The 15,696-nt window shown below is 43.4% G+C and overlaps 1 pseudogene; it reads left to right on the top strand.

Moving 5' to 3' along the window:
- The window catches only part of LOC118360350 (nucleolar complex protein 2 homolog), a 43,117-nt pseudogene extending 27,764 nt beyond the window's left edge, over positions 1-15,353 (top strand).
- The last annotated feature ends 343 nt before the right edge of the window (positions 15,354-15,696 follow it).

The raw sequence follows: 15,696 nt of genomic DNA, 5'->3' as shown, positions 1-15,696 counted from the left end.
TTGGTGCGGCTGGCTTCCGGGTTAAGTGGGCAGGTGTGAAAGAGAGCGGTTTGGCAGGTCATGTTCTGGAGAATGCATGACTCGACCTTCGCCTCTCCTGAGCACGTTGGGGAGTTGCAGCGATGAAACAAGATTGTACCAAAAAAGATTATACCAAAAAATTAAACACGTAGGAGCACACAAAGAAATTTAGGAGCACAAATAAAAATATTTGAGGTAATAAGCTGTTTCTTTGTAGTAATGGTGCAAGCATAATGAACATGAATAATATGCCCAGTGTATTCTCCATGGAACTCAGGGGCTGCGGTACAGTGAAGTAATCATTTCAAACAATTATCATCTCTAAAATAAAATGCCAGGTCGCACAGCAAAATATTTAAGTGCATATGCGAGTAAAATGGTCGCACTGTAGAGACTTGACTAGTTTGTTACTGTAAGCTATATGTAAACAAAAATATCAATAGCCTAAACATCAGTATTAGCGCCAAGTGTGCTTGTGAATAGTGAAAATCAGCACAATAACTATAATGGAATTATAATGAATATACTAGTCGAAATGTCAGCGGTCAAAAATAGTCTATTGTCAGTTATTTGTGGCCTCGCTCCTGCTTACAGTATGGTGTGCGTCTTCACGCAACCGTTGGATTTCATTTAGCTGTTATCCCTTTTCGACACAAATCTTTGTCACTTTCACTTGATTTCTACACTTGCCACAAACAAGTTGCTTGCAGCTGCAACAGGTGTTGTGGGTTCTGTTCTGAGTGCATCTGCCCACCTGGGAGTTTCTCCTCCCCGGAAGCTGTGCGCAATGGCTTGCGTGGAATCTTGGTTGCTACCTTGACACTTGACACTTGTCTCTCACGTAGCCCTTGTGCCAGACTCATGATGAAGTCTCTCCTGTTCATTGTGTTGTTCATGCACTGCTTGAACAACACGTGCAAGCATGTTGTACTGTAGAGCACAGCAACAGGCGAGCGACGAGTTCCTCCTTTCACAAGTACAGCTGTGCCATTTGATCCGAAACGTTATACGGCACTCGTTCACCTGCCGCCCAATATGGATCCTTTCCCAGATATGTAAAGCTGTTCCGCATGAATAAGAATAATAATCATCAGAGATGTCATGGTCCCTTTCTTCCCCGCCATCTGAGTTGTTTTCATTCAGATCTTGTCCCAACGTTGACACAGCATGTGCATCCATTCGTCTTAGTCTTGTAAATTACGCACGCTCTCACTGTGTAGCCTACTCCAAGTAATAAGACTGCTTCGATTCAGTGGACTGATATACAGTGCATTCGCAAAGTACTTAGACCCCTTCCCCTGTTACACATTTTGTTATGTTACAGCCTTATTCTAAAATGGAGTAAATGCACTAACAACAACAACGAAAATCATCTTCAATCTACACACAATATCCTATAATGACAAAGCGAAAAACAAGTCTTTAGAATGTTGTGTAGATGGATATACAAGAAAATAAAATAAATACCTTATTTACATAAGTATTCAGACCCTTTGCTATGAGACTCGAAATTGAGCTCAGGTGCATCCTGTTTCCATTGATCATCCTTGAGTGTTTTCTACAACTTGATTGGAGTCCACCTGTGGTAAATTCAATTGGTTGGACATGATTTGGAAAGGCACACACACCTGTCTATATAAGGTCCCACAGTTGACAGTGCATGGAAACCAAGCCATGAGGTTGAAGGAATTGTCCTTTGCGCTCCAAGACAGTATTGTATCGAGGCATAGATCTCGGGAAGGGTACCAAGACATTTCTGCAGCATTGCCCACAGTGGCCTCCCTCATTCTTAAATGGAAGAAGTTTGAAACCACCACTAGAGTTGGCCTCCTGGCCAAACTGAGCAAAAATTGAAAAGTGGTGCATGCATATGTATTCACCCTCTTTGCTATGAAGCCCCTAAATAAGATCGGGTGCGACCAATTACCTTCAGACTTCACATAATTAGTTACATAAAGTCCACCTGTGTGAAATCTAAGTGTCACATGATCTCAGTATATATACACCTGTTCTGAAAGTCCCCAGAGTCTGCAACACCACTAAGCAAGGGGCACCACCAAGCAAGCAGGCACCATGAAGACGACGGAGATCTCCAAACAGGTCAGGGACAAAGTGGTTGGGCTAAAAAAAATATCTGAAACTTTGAACATCCCACGGAGCACCATTAAATCCATTATTAAAAAGTTGAAAGAATATGGCACCACAACAAACCTAACAAGAGAGGGCCGCCCACCAAAACTCACAGACCAGGCAAGGAGGGCATTAATTAGAGAGGCAACAAAGAGACCAAAGATAACCCTGAAGGAGCTGCAAAGCTCCATAGTGGAGATTGGAGTATCTGTCCATAGGACCACTTTAAGCCGTAGACTCCACAGAGCTGGGTTTTACGGAAGAGTGGCCAGAAAAAAAGCCATTGCTTAAAGAAAATAATAGGCAAACAGATTTGGTGTTCACCAAAAGGCATGTGGGAGACTCCCCAAACATATGGAAGAAGGTACCTTCCGTCTTCAAGAGAGCGAGAGTTGCACCCCTTCTGAAAAAACCTACACTCGATCCCTCCGATGTCATCAACTACAGACCAGTATCCCTTCTTTCTTTTCTCTCCAAAACTCTTGAACGTGCCGTCCTTGGCCAGCTCTCCCGCTATCTCTCTCAGAATGACCTTCTTGATCCAAATCAGTCAGGTTTCAAGACTAGTCATTCAACTGAGACTGCTCTTCTCTGTATCACGGAGGCGCTCCGCACTGCTAAAGCTAACTCTCTCTCCTCTGCTCTCATCCTTCTAGACCTATCGGCTGCCTTCGATACTGTGAACCATCAGATCCTCCTCTCCACCCTCTCCGAGTTGGGCATCTCCGGCGCCACCCACGCTTGGATTGCGTCCTACCTGACAGGTCGCTCCTACCAGGTGGCGTGGCGAGAATCTGTCTCCTCACCATGCGCTCTCACCACTGGTGTCCCCCAGGGCTCGGTTCTAGGCCCTCTCCTATTCTCGCTATACACCAAGTCACTTGGCTCTGTCATAACCTCACATGGTCTCTCCTATCATTGCTATGCAGACGACACACAATTAATCTTCTCCTTTCCCCCTTCTGATGACCAGGTGGCAAATCGCATCTCTGCATGTCTGGCAGACATATCAGTGTGGATGACGGATCACCACCTCAAGCTGAACCTCGGCAAGACGGAGCTGCTCTTCCTCCCGGGAAGGACTGCCCGTTCCATGATCTCGCCATCACGGTTGACAACTCCATTGTGTCCTCCTCCCAGAGCGCTAAGAACCTTGGCGTGATCCTGGACAACACCCTGTCGTTCTCAACTAACATCAAGGCGGTGGCCCGTTCCTGTAGGTTCATGCTCTACAACATCTGCAGAGTACGACCCTGCCTCACACAGGAAGCGGCGCAGGTCCTAATCCAGGCACTTGTCATCTCCCGTCTGGATTACTGCAACTCGCTGTTGGCTGGGCTCCCTGCCTGTGCCATTAAACCCCTACAACTCATCCAGAACGCCGCAGCCCGTCTGGTGTTCAACCTTCCCAAGTTCTCTCACGTCACCCCGCTCCTCCGCTCTCTCCACTGGCTTCCAGTTGAAGCTCGCATCCGCTACAAGACCATGGTGCTTGCCTACGGAGCTGTGAGGGGAACGGCACCTCAGTACCTCCAGGCTCTGATCAGGCCCTACACCCAAACAAGGGCACTGCGTTCATCCACCTCTGGCCTGCTCGCCTCCCTACCACTGAGGAAGTACAGTTCCCGCTCAGCCCAGTCAAAACTGTTCGCTGTTCTGGCCCCCAATGGTGGAACAAACTCCCCACGACGCCAGGACAGCGGAGTCAATCACCACCTTCCGGAGACACCTGAAACCACACCTCTTTAAGGAATACCTAGGATAGGATAAAGTAATCCTTCTCACCCCCTTAAAAGATTTAGATGCACTATTGTAAAGTGGCTGTTCCACTGGATGTCATAAGGTGAATGCACCAATTTGTAAGTCGCTCTGGATAAGAGCGTCTGCTAAATGACTTAAAATAATGTAATGTAATGTACACAATTTGTAAGTCGCTCTAAATAAATGACTTAAATGTAAATGTAAATGTAATGTACTCTGGTCAGATGAAACTCAAATGGACCTTTTTGGCCATCAAGGAAAACGCTATGTCTGGCGCAAACCGAACACCTCTCATCACCCCGAGAACCTCATCCCATCTTTGGTAGGTACTGGGAAACTGGTCGGAATTGAAGGAATGATGGAAGGCACTAAATACAGGGCAATTCTTGAGGGAAACCTGTTTGTCTTCCAGAGATTTGAGCCTGGGATGAAGGTTCACCTTCCAGCAGGACAATGAGCCTAAGCATACTGCTAAAGCAACACTTGAGTGGTTTAAGAGGAAACATTTAAATGTCTTGGAATGGCCCCGTCAAAGCCCAGACCTCAATCCAATTGAGAATATTTGGTATGACTTAAAGATTACTGTACACCAGCGGAACCTATCCAACTTGAAGAGCTGGAGCAGTTTTGCCTTGAAGAATGGGGACAAAATCCCAGTGGCTAGATGTGCCAAGCTTCTAGAGACATACCCCAGGAGACTTGCAGTTGTGCAAAAGGTGGCTCTACAAAGTATTGACTTTGGGGGCGTGAATAGTAATGCATGCTCTTGTTTTTTTGTCTTATTCCTTGTTTGTTTCACCCCAAAAAATGTTGCATCTTCAAAGTGGTTGGCATGTTGTGTAAATTAAATGATACAACCCCCCCAAGAAAAAAATATTTTAATTCCAGGTTGAAAGGCAACAAAATAGGAAAAATGCCAAGGGGGGGGGGAATATTTTCACAAGCCACTGTAGCTCCAGAATTCCTCTGTGGAGATGGAAGAACCTTCCAGAAGGACAACCATCTCTGCAGCACTCCACCAATCAGGCCTTTATGGTAGATTGGCCAGACGGAAGCCACTCCTCAGTAAAAGAAGTAGAAGAATGGGAGAAACTCAGTAGAAGAATGGGAGAAACTCTCCAAATACAGGTGCGCCAAGCTTGTAGCGTCACACCCAAGAAGACATGAGGCTGTAATCGCTGCCAAACATGCTTCATCAAAGTAAAGGGTCTAAATATAATATTTCTGCGTTTTTTTTTGCAAACATGTTTTTGCTTTTACATCCTATTCTTCATTCACAATTCCTACATAATTATGTATTGTTCGGGTCCGCTTGTCAATTTACCCATTCTCCACCCATCCATCATACATCACTTCATTTATTTAACCTGTTATATGTGTGCAATCAGATTCGGTTTAGGTTCCGTTTTTAGGCAATTATCCAGGTGATTATCAACTGGGCATGGCACTATCGGGAGAAAGAGCAACTGAGGGGCAACTGGGTAAACCATTCAAAAAATGACATGCCCTCCTAAAACTGGTTATAACTCCAGTTCTGTTTGTGGTATGAAGACTCTAACAACACAGTGTGTTACATAGACTTATTTAGGAAAAGTCAAGGGCGAGGGAGACATGACTTTAAAAATGGTCATTAACATTTAAATGAGTTTGGATTTATTATGATGCTCTCTGCCTGTCTAGTGTTTATTTACACAATCACTAAGCAATCCTTTCATATTTCGTTTAGGAAGGTCATACAAAACATGATACAACACCATTTATTTCAAAAGAACACAATAGCATGTTTTGAGTTGTATTTATCTGTGCTTAGGCTATGCCTGCGGCATGCCAATGAAATCAACTTGTTCATTTAGTAGACATCACATTCCCTACCCTACCACAGTCAACACTTATTTTAGAGTAAGAATATAATGGAATATAACAGAATAAAATAGAAGGGATATTTTTTCCCAAATGGTTATTGCTGATTGTAACCAGTAGCCTGCTCTCATGAGGAATGGTTATTCTAGGAAGAAGTTATATTTTGAAACCGAGACCATCTGCACAATATGTAGAGATTTTTTGGGGGGACCAAATAGGTCAATTAGAAACGTAGGCATCTGCTCTTTCTAATCAGGTACGCAATCAAAACATCTTGCCTGCATCATGGATCTCTGTAGGCTGATATGGAAGAAGTGCGGTTTGGTAAGCCTCCTTACCTTCTTTGTCAACTATTCATATTTGACAAATGATTAACATTGTCACCCATCAGACTGTTGTCAATTTAATCTTGTCTTCAAGCCACATCTATTATTATATGTGTGAAATTTGTTTCAATATAGTTTAGGTGTCGTTTGGATGGGCCGTTAGCTGTACAGGGAACTGTTGTCTTACACTATCGTCTTATATACACTATCGTCTTATTTTAGTATTTACAGTCTATTCACTTCTAGATCAAAAAGTACTTTTTTTGACTGATTACAATTTACATGTGGTGTCCTTAGGTTTCTTGTGACCTATTTTAACACAATAAATGCATGGATGTATTATTTATTACAGAGTATTTACTCAATTGAAATATCAACGGTCAGAATGACCGTCATGGCCATTCTAGTAGTTATGGAATTCGGGCGCCCTGTGTGTTAACGGCGAAAGCCCATCACATTACCCCGGAGTGGGAGATGTACCATGCTACAGACACGCCCCCTTTATGAGAGTCTCAATTGAGTATCTAGCCCTAAACGGTAGGGAGGCAGAGTCATGGTGCATTCGTAACCAAGTGGGAAGTGGGAAGTTACCACATGCACCTGGGAAAAATCCACTTGGGAATCTCATCTATCATCCTGGGCACCCACTTACATTTTACATTTGAGTAATTTAGCAGATTCGCTTATCGAGAGCGACTTACAGTGCATTCATCTTAAAATGGCTAGGTGGGACAACCACATCACAGGCGTAGTAAGTACACTTTTCCTCAAAGTAGCTATAAGCAAAGTCGGGGCTAGGGAGGGGGGAGAGTCAAGTGCAAGTGTTGGTTAGTATACGGTTAACGCAGCTTGTTAGCCAATCAGCATTTCTCAACGAGTTCAAATCAGATGAAAGCATCCAACTGGTATTTATTACTTCACAACTGGTAAATTCCCACCTCCCACATGGTTACAAACGCAGCATCAGAGTGGAAACTTGAAGCCCACCATAACAATACTGTCATGACAGATAATACCAGGAACATTGTGAATGGCGTTTCATTTTCCCGCTGTACCGAAACCGAACCATGACCCCAAAACCATAATAAGTACCTAACCGTGGGTTTGGGGACCTGTTACACCCCTATTCTTATCACTTTCCTGTTAGCTAGTCAACTACGGCTAACACAGCCACCTCAAACAGTGCAACCAGAATAACAGCAATGTAGCTGCATTTGTTTGTTTAAGCTTTTTCTAGTGACATTTATTTAGTATACGTCCATAAAAAAGTATGCTGATTCATGATTTTAACTGGCTGAGAAAAGATGTCTGTCCCGACCTGACATGTTCATTCTCAATGGGACGGTGGAGAATTAACTCTAATATTGAAACAATGTTGCAAATGTCAGAGAGACAGACCGCAGGTTTATACATTTCTCCACTGTTGAAAACCGATTGATAGTCTAAAAGAAAGGTGAGATGGTTAGTGTTGTTACAGGCATACAATAATATGATTATTGTGGATAGTCAGATTAATATAATAGTTTGATTAAAACGGTCACATTTTCCTTAACAATCCAGTTTACATGGACACATTTGAAATCCGGCTACCCGATGGCAGAAAATTGGCAATCAAAATAAACGTTTTACCACAGCGAACATGTTGTTTTTGGGAAGCATATTTGATTCTGAGTTCAGTCTTCTAAAGTGTGTATGTGAAAACTATTTTAAGATGCATACATTCAGTTGTTCCGAACTCACTTCAATCGCTCTAAAGAGGGAGGCTCTCGGCTGGTGCTAGGACATGCACAGATCAAATACACAGCTGGAACGCCGATTTAAGATGCTTACATGTCCTAATAATTCAAAAGAATTCTCAGAAAACCATGGGTTTTAATCGACGTATGATTACTTTGATTTTGACTCTACGCTGATTAAGATAAGCAGAGTAAGGTGTTTGCATGACTATTGCATAATCTGCCCCTGCCATAATCAGTTTAATATCGAATTATTAGTGTGCATGTAAACTTACTCGATGTTTAGATGCTTTTTACAGTGAAGATCAATTTTATAAATGGCCTGGCTGAGCTGATGAGACAGTGAATGGAATAGTAAATAGGCATTCCGCTGTCATAGCCGGCTGTAACTCGTGGAATAAACAACAGCTCGAAACCTGTTTTAACCCAGAAATATCTGTGATCCTTAACGTGTGTGTTTTTAGTGCGTTAAGATGTCCCTGCTTGTAATCTCGCATCAAGTTTCACGCAGAATTGTGACCCCTCACATTGGTTCTTATAGGTTCTTTCACCCAACAAGTCTCTCGAATGTGACGTGAAAATAAAATGTAAACGCTTCTGAGTACAAGTACTAATTCCAGTGTTGTTGTTGGTTCAGGATGGGCTGCTAGAACAGATGTATGACCTCATCCTGGAGTACTTCCACTCTCAGGCCTTCTCTATTGGTTTCCCAGAGCTGGCCCTGCCCAGCATCATCCAGGTAATATCACCATCATACCTCGTCTCACCTCCCCACAGGATGGACACTTGTCTTTTTTATTTTACACCTTTGCTAAATGGTCAGCAGCTAGCCTCTCTACAGCATGCTCAAGGCTGCAACAAACATGACTTGGTTGTACTATATATGGCGAGGAGGCCAGTTAGAAACAGTGGGAGAAAGAGGAAGAGAGATTAAGATTTTAGTGTGGTTGCGTTGAGCTTTAATGTCTCCACCAGCGGCCCTGGCGACTGACCACTGAGCCCACTTCCTGTCAGAGACAGCAAGTTGTGGGTGGGAGGCGACTTCTGCCCGTGCCAAAGCAAACAGTCACTGAAGTCCTCCTCTTCCTTTGCCCTCTTCCAGAATGGATTACTGAGTTCTTCTTGTACTCTAGTTTTTACTGTTGCTACACACAACACGCACGCACGCACACGCACGCACGCACGCACGCACACACACACACACACACACACACACACACACACACACACACACACACACACACACACACACTGGGCACGGAGTAGCAACGACACAGTCCAGGGGGAAAAGACAAGCACCAGACTAGATGATTATTTTCCTTTTTTTCTTCCTCCCTCCCTCTTTCTTCTTCCTCCCTCCCTCTTTCTTCTTCCTCCCTCCCTCTTTCTTCTTCCTCCCTTCCTGTCCTCCACCGCTCCACAGCTGAAAGCCTTCCTGAAGGAATGCAAAGTGGCCAATTACTGCAGGCAGATCCGCCAGCTGCTGGAGAAGGTACAGGAGAACAGCGGCCACATCACAGCCCGGAGACAGAGGGCCGCCTTTGGAGTGGCCGACGCAACCGCCGTGGTGAGCTTGGCTGTGTGTAAGTGTGTGTGCCCTTCCCGCCAGCCTGTGAGCAAGTGAGCCTGTCGGTGCCAGGTCGTCTGGGCTGCTGTTCCAGTGCCCTCATTTCACCTCTTGAGCACACACACACACACTTTCCCCTCAGTCCCTCTGTCTGCTACCCCAAGTATATTGAAATGCACCTATATGAGATTCCAGCTTGAATTGGGGGGGGGGTTATCAGTAGTGATGTGCTGAAAAAATGTAGGCACTTACGTATCACAATATTATACTGAACAAAAATATAAACATAAGATGCAACAATTTCATTTTTTTTTACTGAGTTACAGTTCATATAAGGAAATCCGTCAATTGAAATGAATTCATTAGGCCCTAACCTATGGATTTCACATGACTGGGCAGGGGAGCAGCCATGCGTGTGCCAGGGAGGGCATGGGCCCACCCACTTTGGTGCCAGGTCAAGACAATCAGAATGAGTTTTTCCGCAAAAAAGGGATTTACTACAGACAAAGGAGAAATGCTCACTAACAGGAATGTAAAGAAATTTGTGCACAAATTATGAGAGAAATAAGCTTTTTGTGCATATAGAACATTTTGTGGATCTTTTATTTCAGGTCATGAAACATGGGACTAACACTTTACATGTTGGTGTTTATATACTTTAAAAATGTTTTTTTTTTCAGTATACAGTACCGGTCAAAAGTTTGGACACACCTACTCATTTAAGGGTTTTTCTTTATTTAAAAAAAATTACATTGTAGAATAATAGTGAAGACAGCACAACTATGAAATAACGCATATGGAATCATGTAGTAACCAAAAAAGGGTTAAACAAATCAACATATATTTTAGATTCTTCAAAGTAGCAACCCTTTACCTTGATGACAGCTTTCAACACTTGGCATTCTCTCAACCAGCCTCATGAGGAATGCTTTCCAACAGTCTTGAAGGAGTTCCCACATATGCTGAGCACCTGTTGGCTGCTTTTCCTTCACCCTGAGGTCCAGCTCATCCCAAACCATCTCAATTGGATTGAGGTCGGGTGATTGTGGAGGCCAGGTCTTCTGATGCAGCACTCCACCACTCTCCTTCTTAGTCAAATAGCCCTTTACACATCCTGGAGGTGTGTTTTGGGTCATCTTCCTGTTGATAAACAAATGATAGTCCCACTAAGCGCAAACCAGATGGGATGGTGCTGATTAAGTGTACCTTGAATTCTAAATAAATCACTGACAGTGTCACCAGCAAAAACACCATCACACCTTTTCTTCCATGCTTCATGGTGGAAACTACACATGCGGAGATCATCTGTTCACCTACTCTGCGTCTCACAAAGACACAGGGGTTGGAACCAAAAATCTCTAATTTGGACTCAACAGACCAAAGGACAGATTTCCCCCGGTCTAATGTCCAATGCACGTGTTTCTTGGCCCAAGCAAGTCTCTTATTATTGGTGTCCTTTAGTAGTGGTTTCTTTGCAGCAATTCAACCATGAAGGCCTGATTCATGGAGTCTCCTCTGAACACTTGATGTTGAGATGTGTCTGTTACTGAACTGTGAATTGTGTCTGAACTCTGTGAAGCATTTATTTGGGCTGCAATCTGAGGTGCAGTTAACTCTAAGGAACTTATCCTCTGCAGCAGAGGTAACTCTGGGTCTTCCTTTCCTGTGGCGTTCGTCATGAGAGCCAGTTTCATCATAGTGCTTGATGGTTTTTGCAACTGCACTTGAAGAAACATTCAAAGTTCTTGAAATTTTCTGCATTGACTGACCTCTTAAAGTAGTGATGGACGGTAGTTTTCTATGTTTTTTTTTAGCTGTTCTTGCCATAATATGGACTTGGTCTTTTACCAAACATGGCTATCTTCTGTATACCACCCTAACTTGTCACAACACAACTGGCTCAAACACATTAAATTCCACAAATTAACTTTGGACCATTCACATCTGTTAATTGAAATGCATTCCAGGTGACTACCTCATGCTGGTTGAGAGAATGCCAAGCGTGTGCAAAGCCTTCATCAAGGCAAAGGGTGGCTACTTTGAAGAATATAAAATATATTTGGATTTGTTCAACACTTTTATGGTTACATGATTCCATATGTGTTATTTCATAGTTTAATGTCTTCACTATTATTCTACAATGTATAAAATAGTACAAAATAAAGAAAACGTTGAATGAGTAGCTGTGTCCAAACGTTTGACCTGTACTGTATATCGATACTTTGTGGCAAGTTAGCTTTAGCTTGCGCTAGTCAACTGTGCCTCTGCCAAGATTCCTGTATTTTCATCCTATAGCTTGTTCTGCATCTTCTTTTTAAATAGTCAGCACATTTATTTCCATGACTGATCAAAACTCGTTTCCTCATGTTCTCTCGTCTCTCTACAGCAGTATGTGTGCAATATCAAATAGCAATAAAATGGCACTACCGAATCGCAATACATATAGAATCGTGAGAATCGCAAAACAAATCGTATCGGTACCTAAGTATCGTGACATTGTATCGTTGAGCTCCCTGGCAATTCCCAGCCCTACTTATCAGACATTTTCAGCAGCCAGGGCTGATGCTTCTTCAATCGTGTGATGGGTCATCAACGGTTGATTCTTTAGTCAGGTTTGTTTCATTCCAATTAGACAACTAATTGTTTCTGAGAATTGCTTTGAAGCTTTAAATCACCCCCCTCCAACAGTCCAGTTGTGCCAAAAGGTCATAAAAGTCAGCATGCACGCGCACATAGATGTCAGTTGGGTATCACTCAAAACCACTGCCCAGATGAGTCCCACCCCCCCAGTACAACCCCTTCCCAAAAACTCATGCCCACCAGTCTAGGAGAGCTCACGTTGGAAGTGCCTGTGAAGGTCTCCTCCTGCTGAGACCATTTAACCATCATGCTCCGCCTGACCCCTAACCCCCTGACCGCTCCTTTGGCTGTGTTCGTTACACACAGACAGTGAGGAGATAAGAGGCTACGCACGCACACACACGCACACAGAGAGAGAGAGAGAGAGAGAGAGAGAGAGAGAGAGAGCGGCCACCTCAGTGAAACCCGAGTAGGAAGCGGAGGAAGGGAGAGGAATTCTGGAGGAGACATCCCTATGGAAACACTGGCGCTGGTTGAAGGACGGCTCTCTGGTCATTAGATGTTCTTAATAGGTTTGAACCAGCCACCCCCCTACCCTTCCTCACCTTAATGAGTGAAGGGTTGCGTGTGTGTGTGCTTGCGTGTGCAGAAATGCCATTTCCTATGTGTTCTCCTCTCTCTCATTGTATTGCACTCTCCACCTGCCCCACCAAACACACACACTCCCAAGGCTGCATTGCTTTGCTCCTTGACTGAGTGCCTCGCCCCGGACTCGTGATAAATATTTAAGATTGTTTAGGAGTGAAATTAGAGGGGATGTCTCCTTGTAATATAGCCTTGGAGAAATGTGTGTGTCTGTGTGCCTGCGCGCCGGTCGAGACCAAGAGACAGACAGACAGCGTGGCACCGGGGGGCAGCGCCTATTGCCACGGCTACCAGCCCAGAGGAGCCGGTCGCCATGGCATCCGTCCCCATGCTGCACTGCAGCCAGGTAGAGGCCCTTCTCCGGCTTTTGCGGAAAGGCCATTGCTCCCCTCTGGTCCCAAACACAAAAACATCACCCAGACTGAGAGGTAGCCTAACTAATGATTACCCCCTACCCTCTCTCTACTGTATAATAGAAATACGATATCCAAAACCACACGGAGTGAGCACTAGTTGTTGGATATGCCGATGAGTTGTAATTGAAGCATTGAGTGTGCCTTGTAGCACCGTGAGTGTACATTCAAGCGTTTTAGTATTATCTTTCACTCTATCTGTTAGTTTTGAATATGTATTAAACATGCTACTGAAAATGGTGTTTCATTGTCCTCAGATCACATTTGAATGTGTCTGAACTGAAGCATAAATATATTTTTTCTTCGTAGCTTTATGCTTTTTTGTATATATTTTGAGACATAGGGGTTTTGCCCAATATCCCAAGTAGGTGAACTAGGTGTGAGAGAACTGTAGAAACCAAAATATTGCCCATAATCCGATAGTATGGGTTTGAAGTGTTTTCAAAAGCCCTTGCTCTTTTTCTGTTCACTTCCTCTTCTCTTTGCGCCGGTGACCAGCCTAGTAACCACCACTGCAAATTGTCATAAATAGGTTTATCTAACTGACGAAGGAAGCCGCGGTCTATGCAGTCTATTGGATTTGGAGGTCAGATAATCCTATTGGGCCTGATCAATACCATCCGCAAAGACCTTTAGGGGAAGGGCGTAGATCCTCCAAGTCTCCTCTTTCAGCCTTTCCGCTTTCTTTCTTTCATCTTTCTCTCTCTCTCGCTCTGTCTCTTTCCCTTTATCTCTCTTAGGCTCTGTCTTTTCTTTCTCTCCCTCACTGTCTCTCTCTTTGTGATCTGTCTTTGTCTTTATGTCTGCTTTTTACTCTCCCTCTGTTGGGGCGGTATTGGGCGATGGCTTACTGAGCTCGCTGAGCTCGCAAATAATGTTTGAAATCTAGATTGCAGTGAAAAGCCACCAGAATACCTCAACGTTTTGATTGAGCCAGATATAAGGAAAAAGATGAGCACCCTTGCACTGCCAAGACAATAATACCTCAAAACAGGCACAAAAACGCAGAGTGGCTATGTAACAAGTGTGTTTGATGCTGTCGTGTGTGTGTGTGTGTGTGTGTGTGTGTGTGTGTGTGCAGGCAAAGTGGCAGAAGCTGACTGCGGAGGAGGACACTCCCCGTACCAGGTACTACAGCCAGTAGAAGAGGCTGAGGGAGAAGGAGATCCAGCTGGAGATGTCTTGGAAGGAGAGGGTAACTATCAGACACACAACACCAATCAACAAAGTAACCACTTTAGGGCCAAACACAGTATTTTCAGGACATTCATTCAAATGAGTTTAATGACCTGATCCTATTTAATGAACTATACATATGACTTGGAAAGTTTGAGTAGACAATGCATTGTTGTCAATGAGAGATTGGGACAAAAGTTTCATCCACACATCTTAGAAATGATTTGTTTTTGATGATTTTCTTTTCAGCGTGGTCAGTTCTCTACAATTTCCAAGTTTTAGGAAACAAACTGAAGTGTAGGCCAATTAATTTACTTTAAAAAAACTGTCAAAGTAGTCAATGTGGCCCCAGGCTTGTTATACATGGTCCCAAATCACCTGTATGACAACAAGCTTTCCATAACACAACATTTTGAAATGGAACCGCATATATTGACGATTCCTCTCTCGATTAAGATGGAAGACTTGCAGCTTCCTGAGATCAAACGCAGGAAAATTCAGCAGAGAAGGCGGTGGACAAGAAGGAGTTCAAGGATCTCTTTGAGTCTCACAGCGACTTTGTCGACGATGGAGTACTCAAAGTCAAAGATAACTAACTCCATTCGCATACACAGCAGGGTCCTGTTTAGAGCCGACCACAAATATGCTTCAAATATAAACTTTTTACATTGTGACATTAGTGACACATGAGAATGGACATTTGTTCAGATCAGCATGATATTCCCTTTTTTCATCATTTTGATTGATTATCGGTTTTCTGTGAAATTATCGTCCGATACTAATATAGCCGTAAAAGGCCAATATCGTCCGCAAATATCAGTGAACTGAAATAGTGGTCGGGCTCTAGTCCTGTTCATTAGTCATCAAATGGAAGGAAAACGGACCGAAACAAGGTCCAAAGCGAGGTCTTCAGTAAGGTCATTCTCCTGCCAATGTTTGTCTATGGAGATTGCATTGCCATGTGCTCGATTTTATACACCTGTCAGCAACCAGTGTGGCTGAAATAGCTGAATCCACAAATTTGTCCACATACTTTTGTATATATACAGTATAGTGTATCTTTGAGTTCCAATGGAGGCTCTTCATATCCTTCTTGGTGGTTCCAACAGAAAATGGTCTGTTTTATTCAAGGCAGGGCTCCAGACTATTTTCTACTGGTGGCACCAGCCCATGATTAGCTCGCACCAATTGTTTCTGCGCCTTCATGCAATAGAAAATATTTCTATCATCTTATAAAGTCGTTCAAATTGCTTTATTAAAAACTGTAATAGACTGAGACGGTATTGAAGAAATATGTTGTTTCATCTTTCCACGGTGTGATTCAAAATATTTTATATGCAACCTCATCCAGTGATTGTTGTGCATTTTGGGTAGACAACTACGCGATTGTTATATTTTACTGTTAAAATAGGGCTCCAGAATTGTCTTCTTTTTCTTTTTCCTTCTCCAAATAGAGATTAATTTGCCTGCATCTTTGTGCT

This window comes from Oncorhynchus keta, chromosome 27, assembly GCF_023373465.1.
Source record: "Oncorhynchus keta strain PuntledgeMale-10-30-2019 chromosome 27, Oket_V2, whole genome shotgun sequence".
NCBI lineage: Eukaryota > Metazoa > Chordata > Actinopteri > Salmoniformes > Salmonidae > Oncorhynchus > Oncorhynchus keta.
Note: the sequence above shows the minus strand (reverse complement) of the source record. Positions and strands in the feature narration are given on the sequence as shown.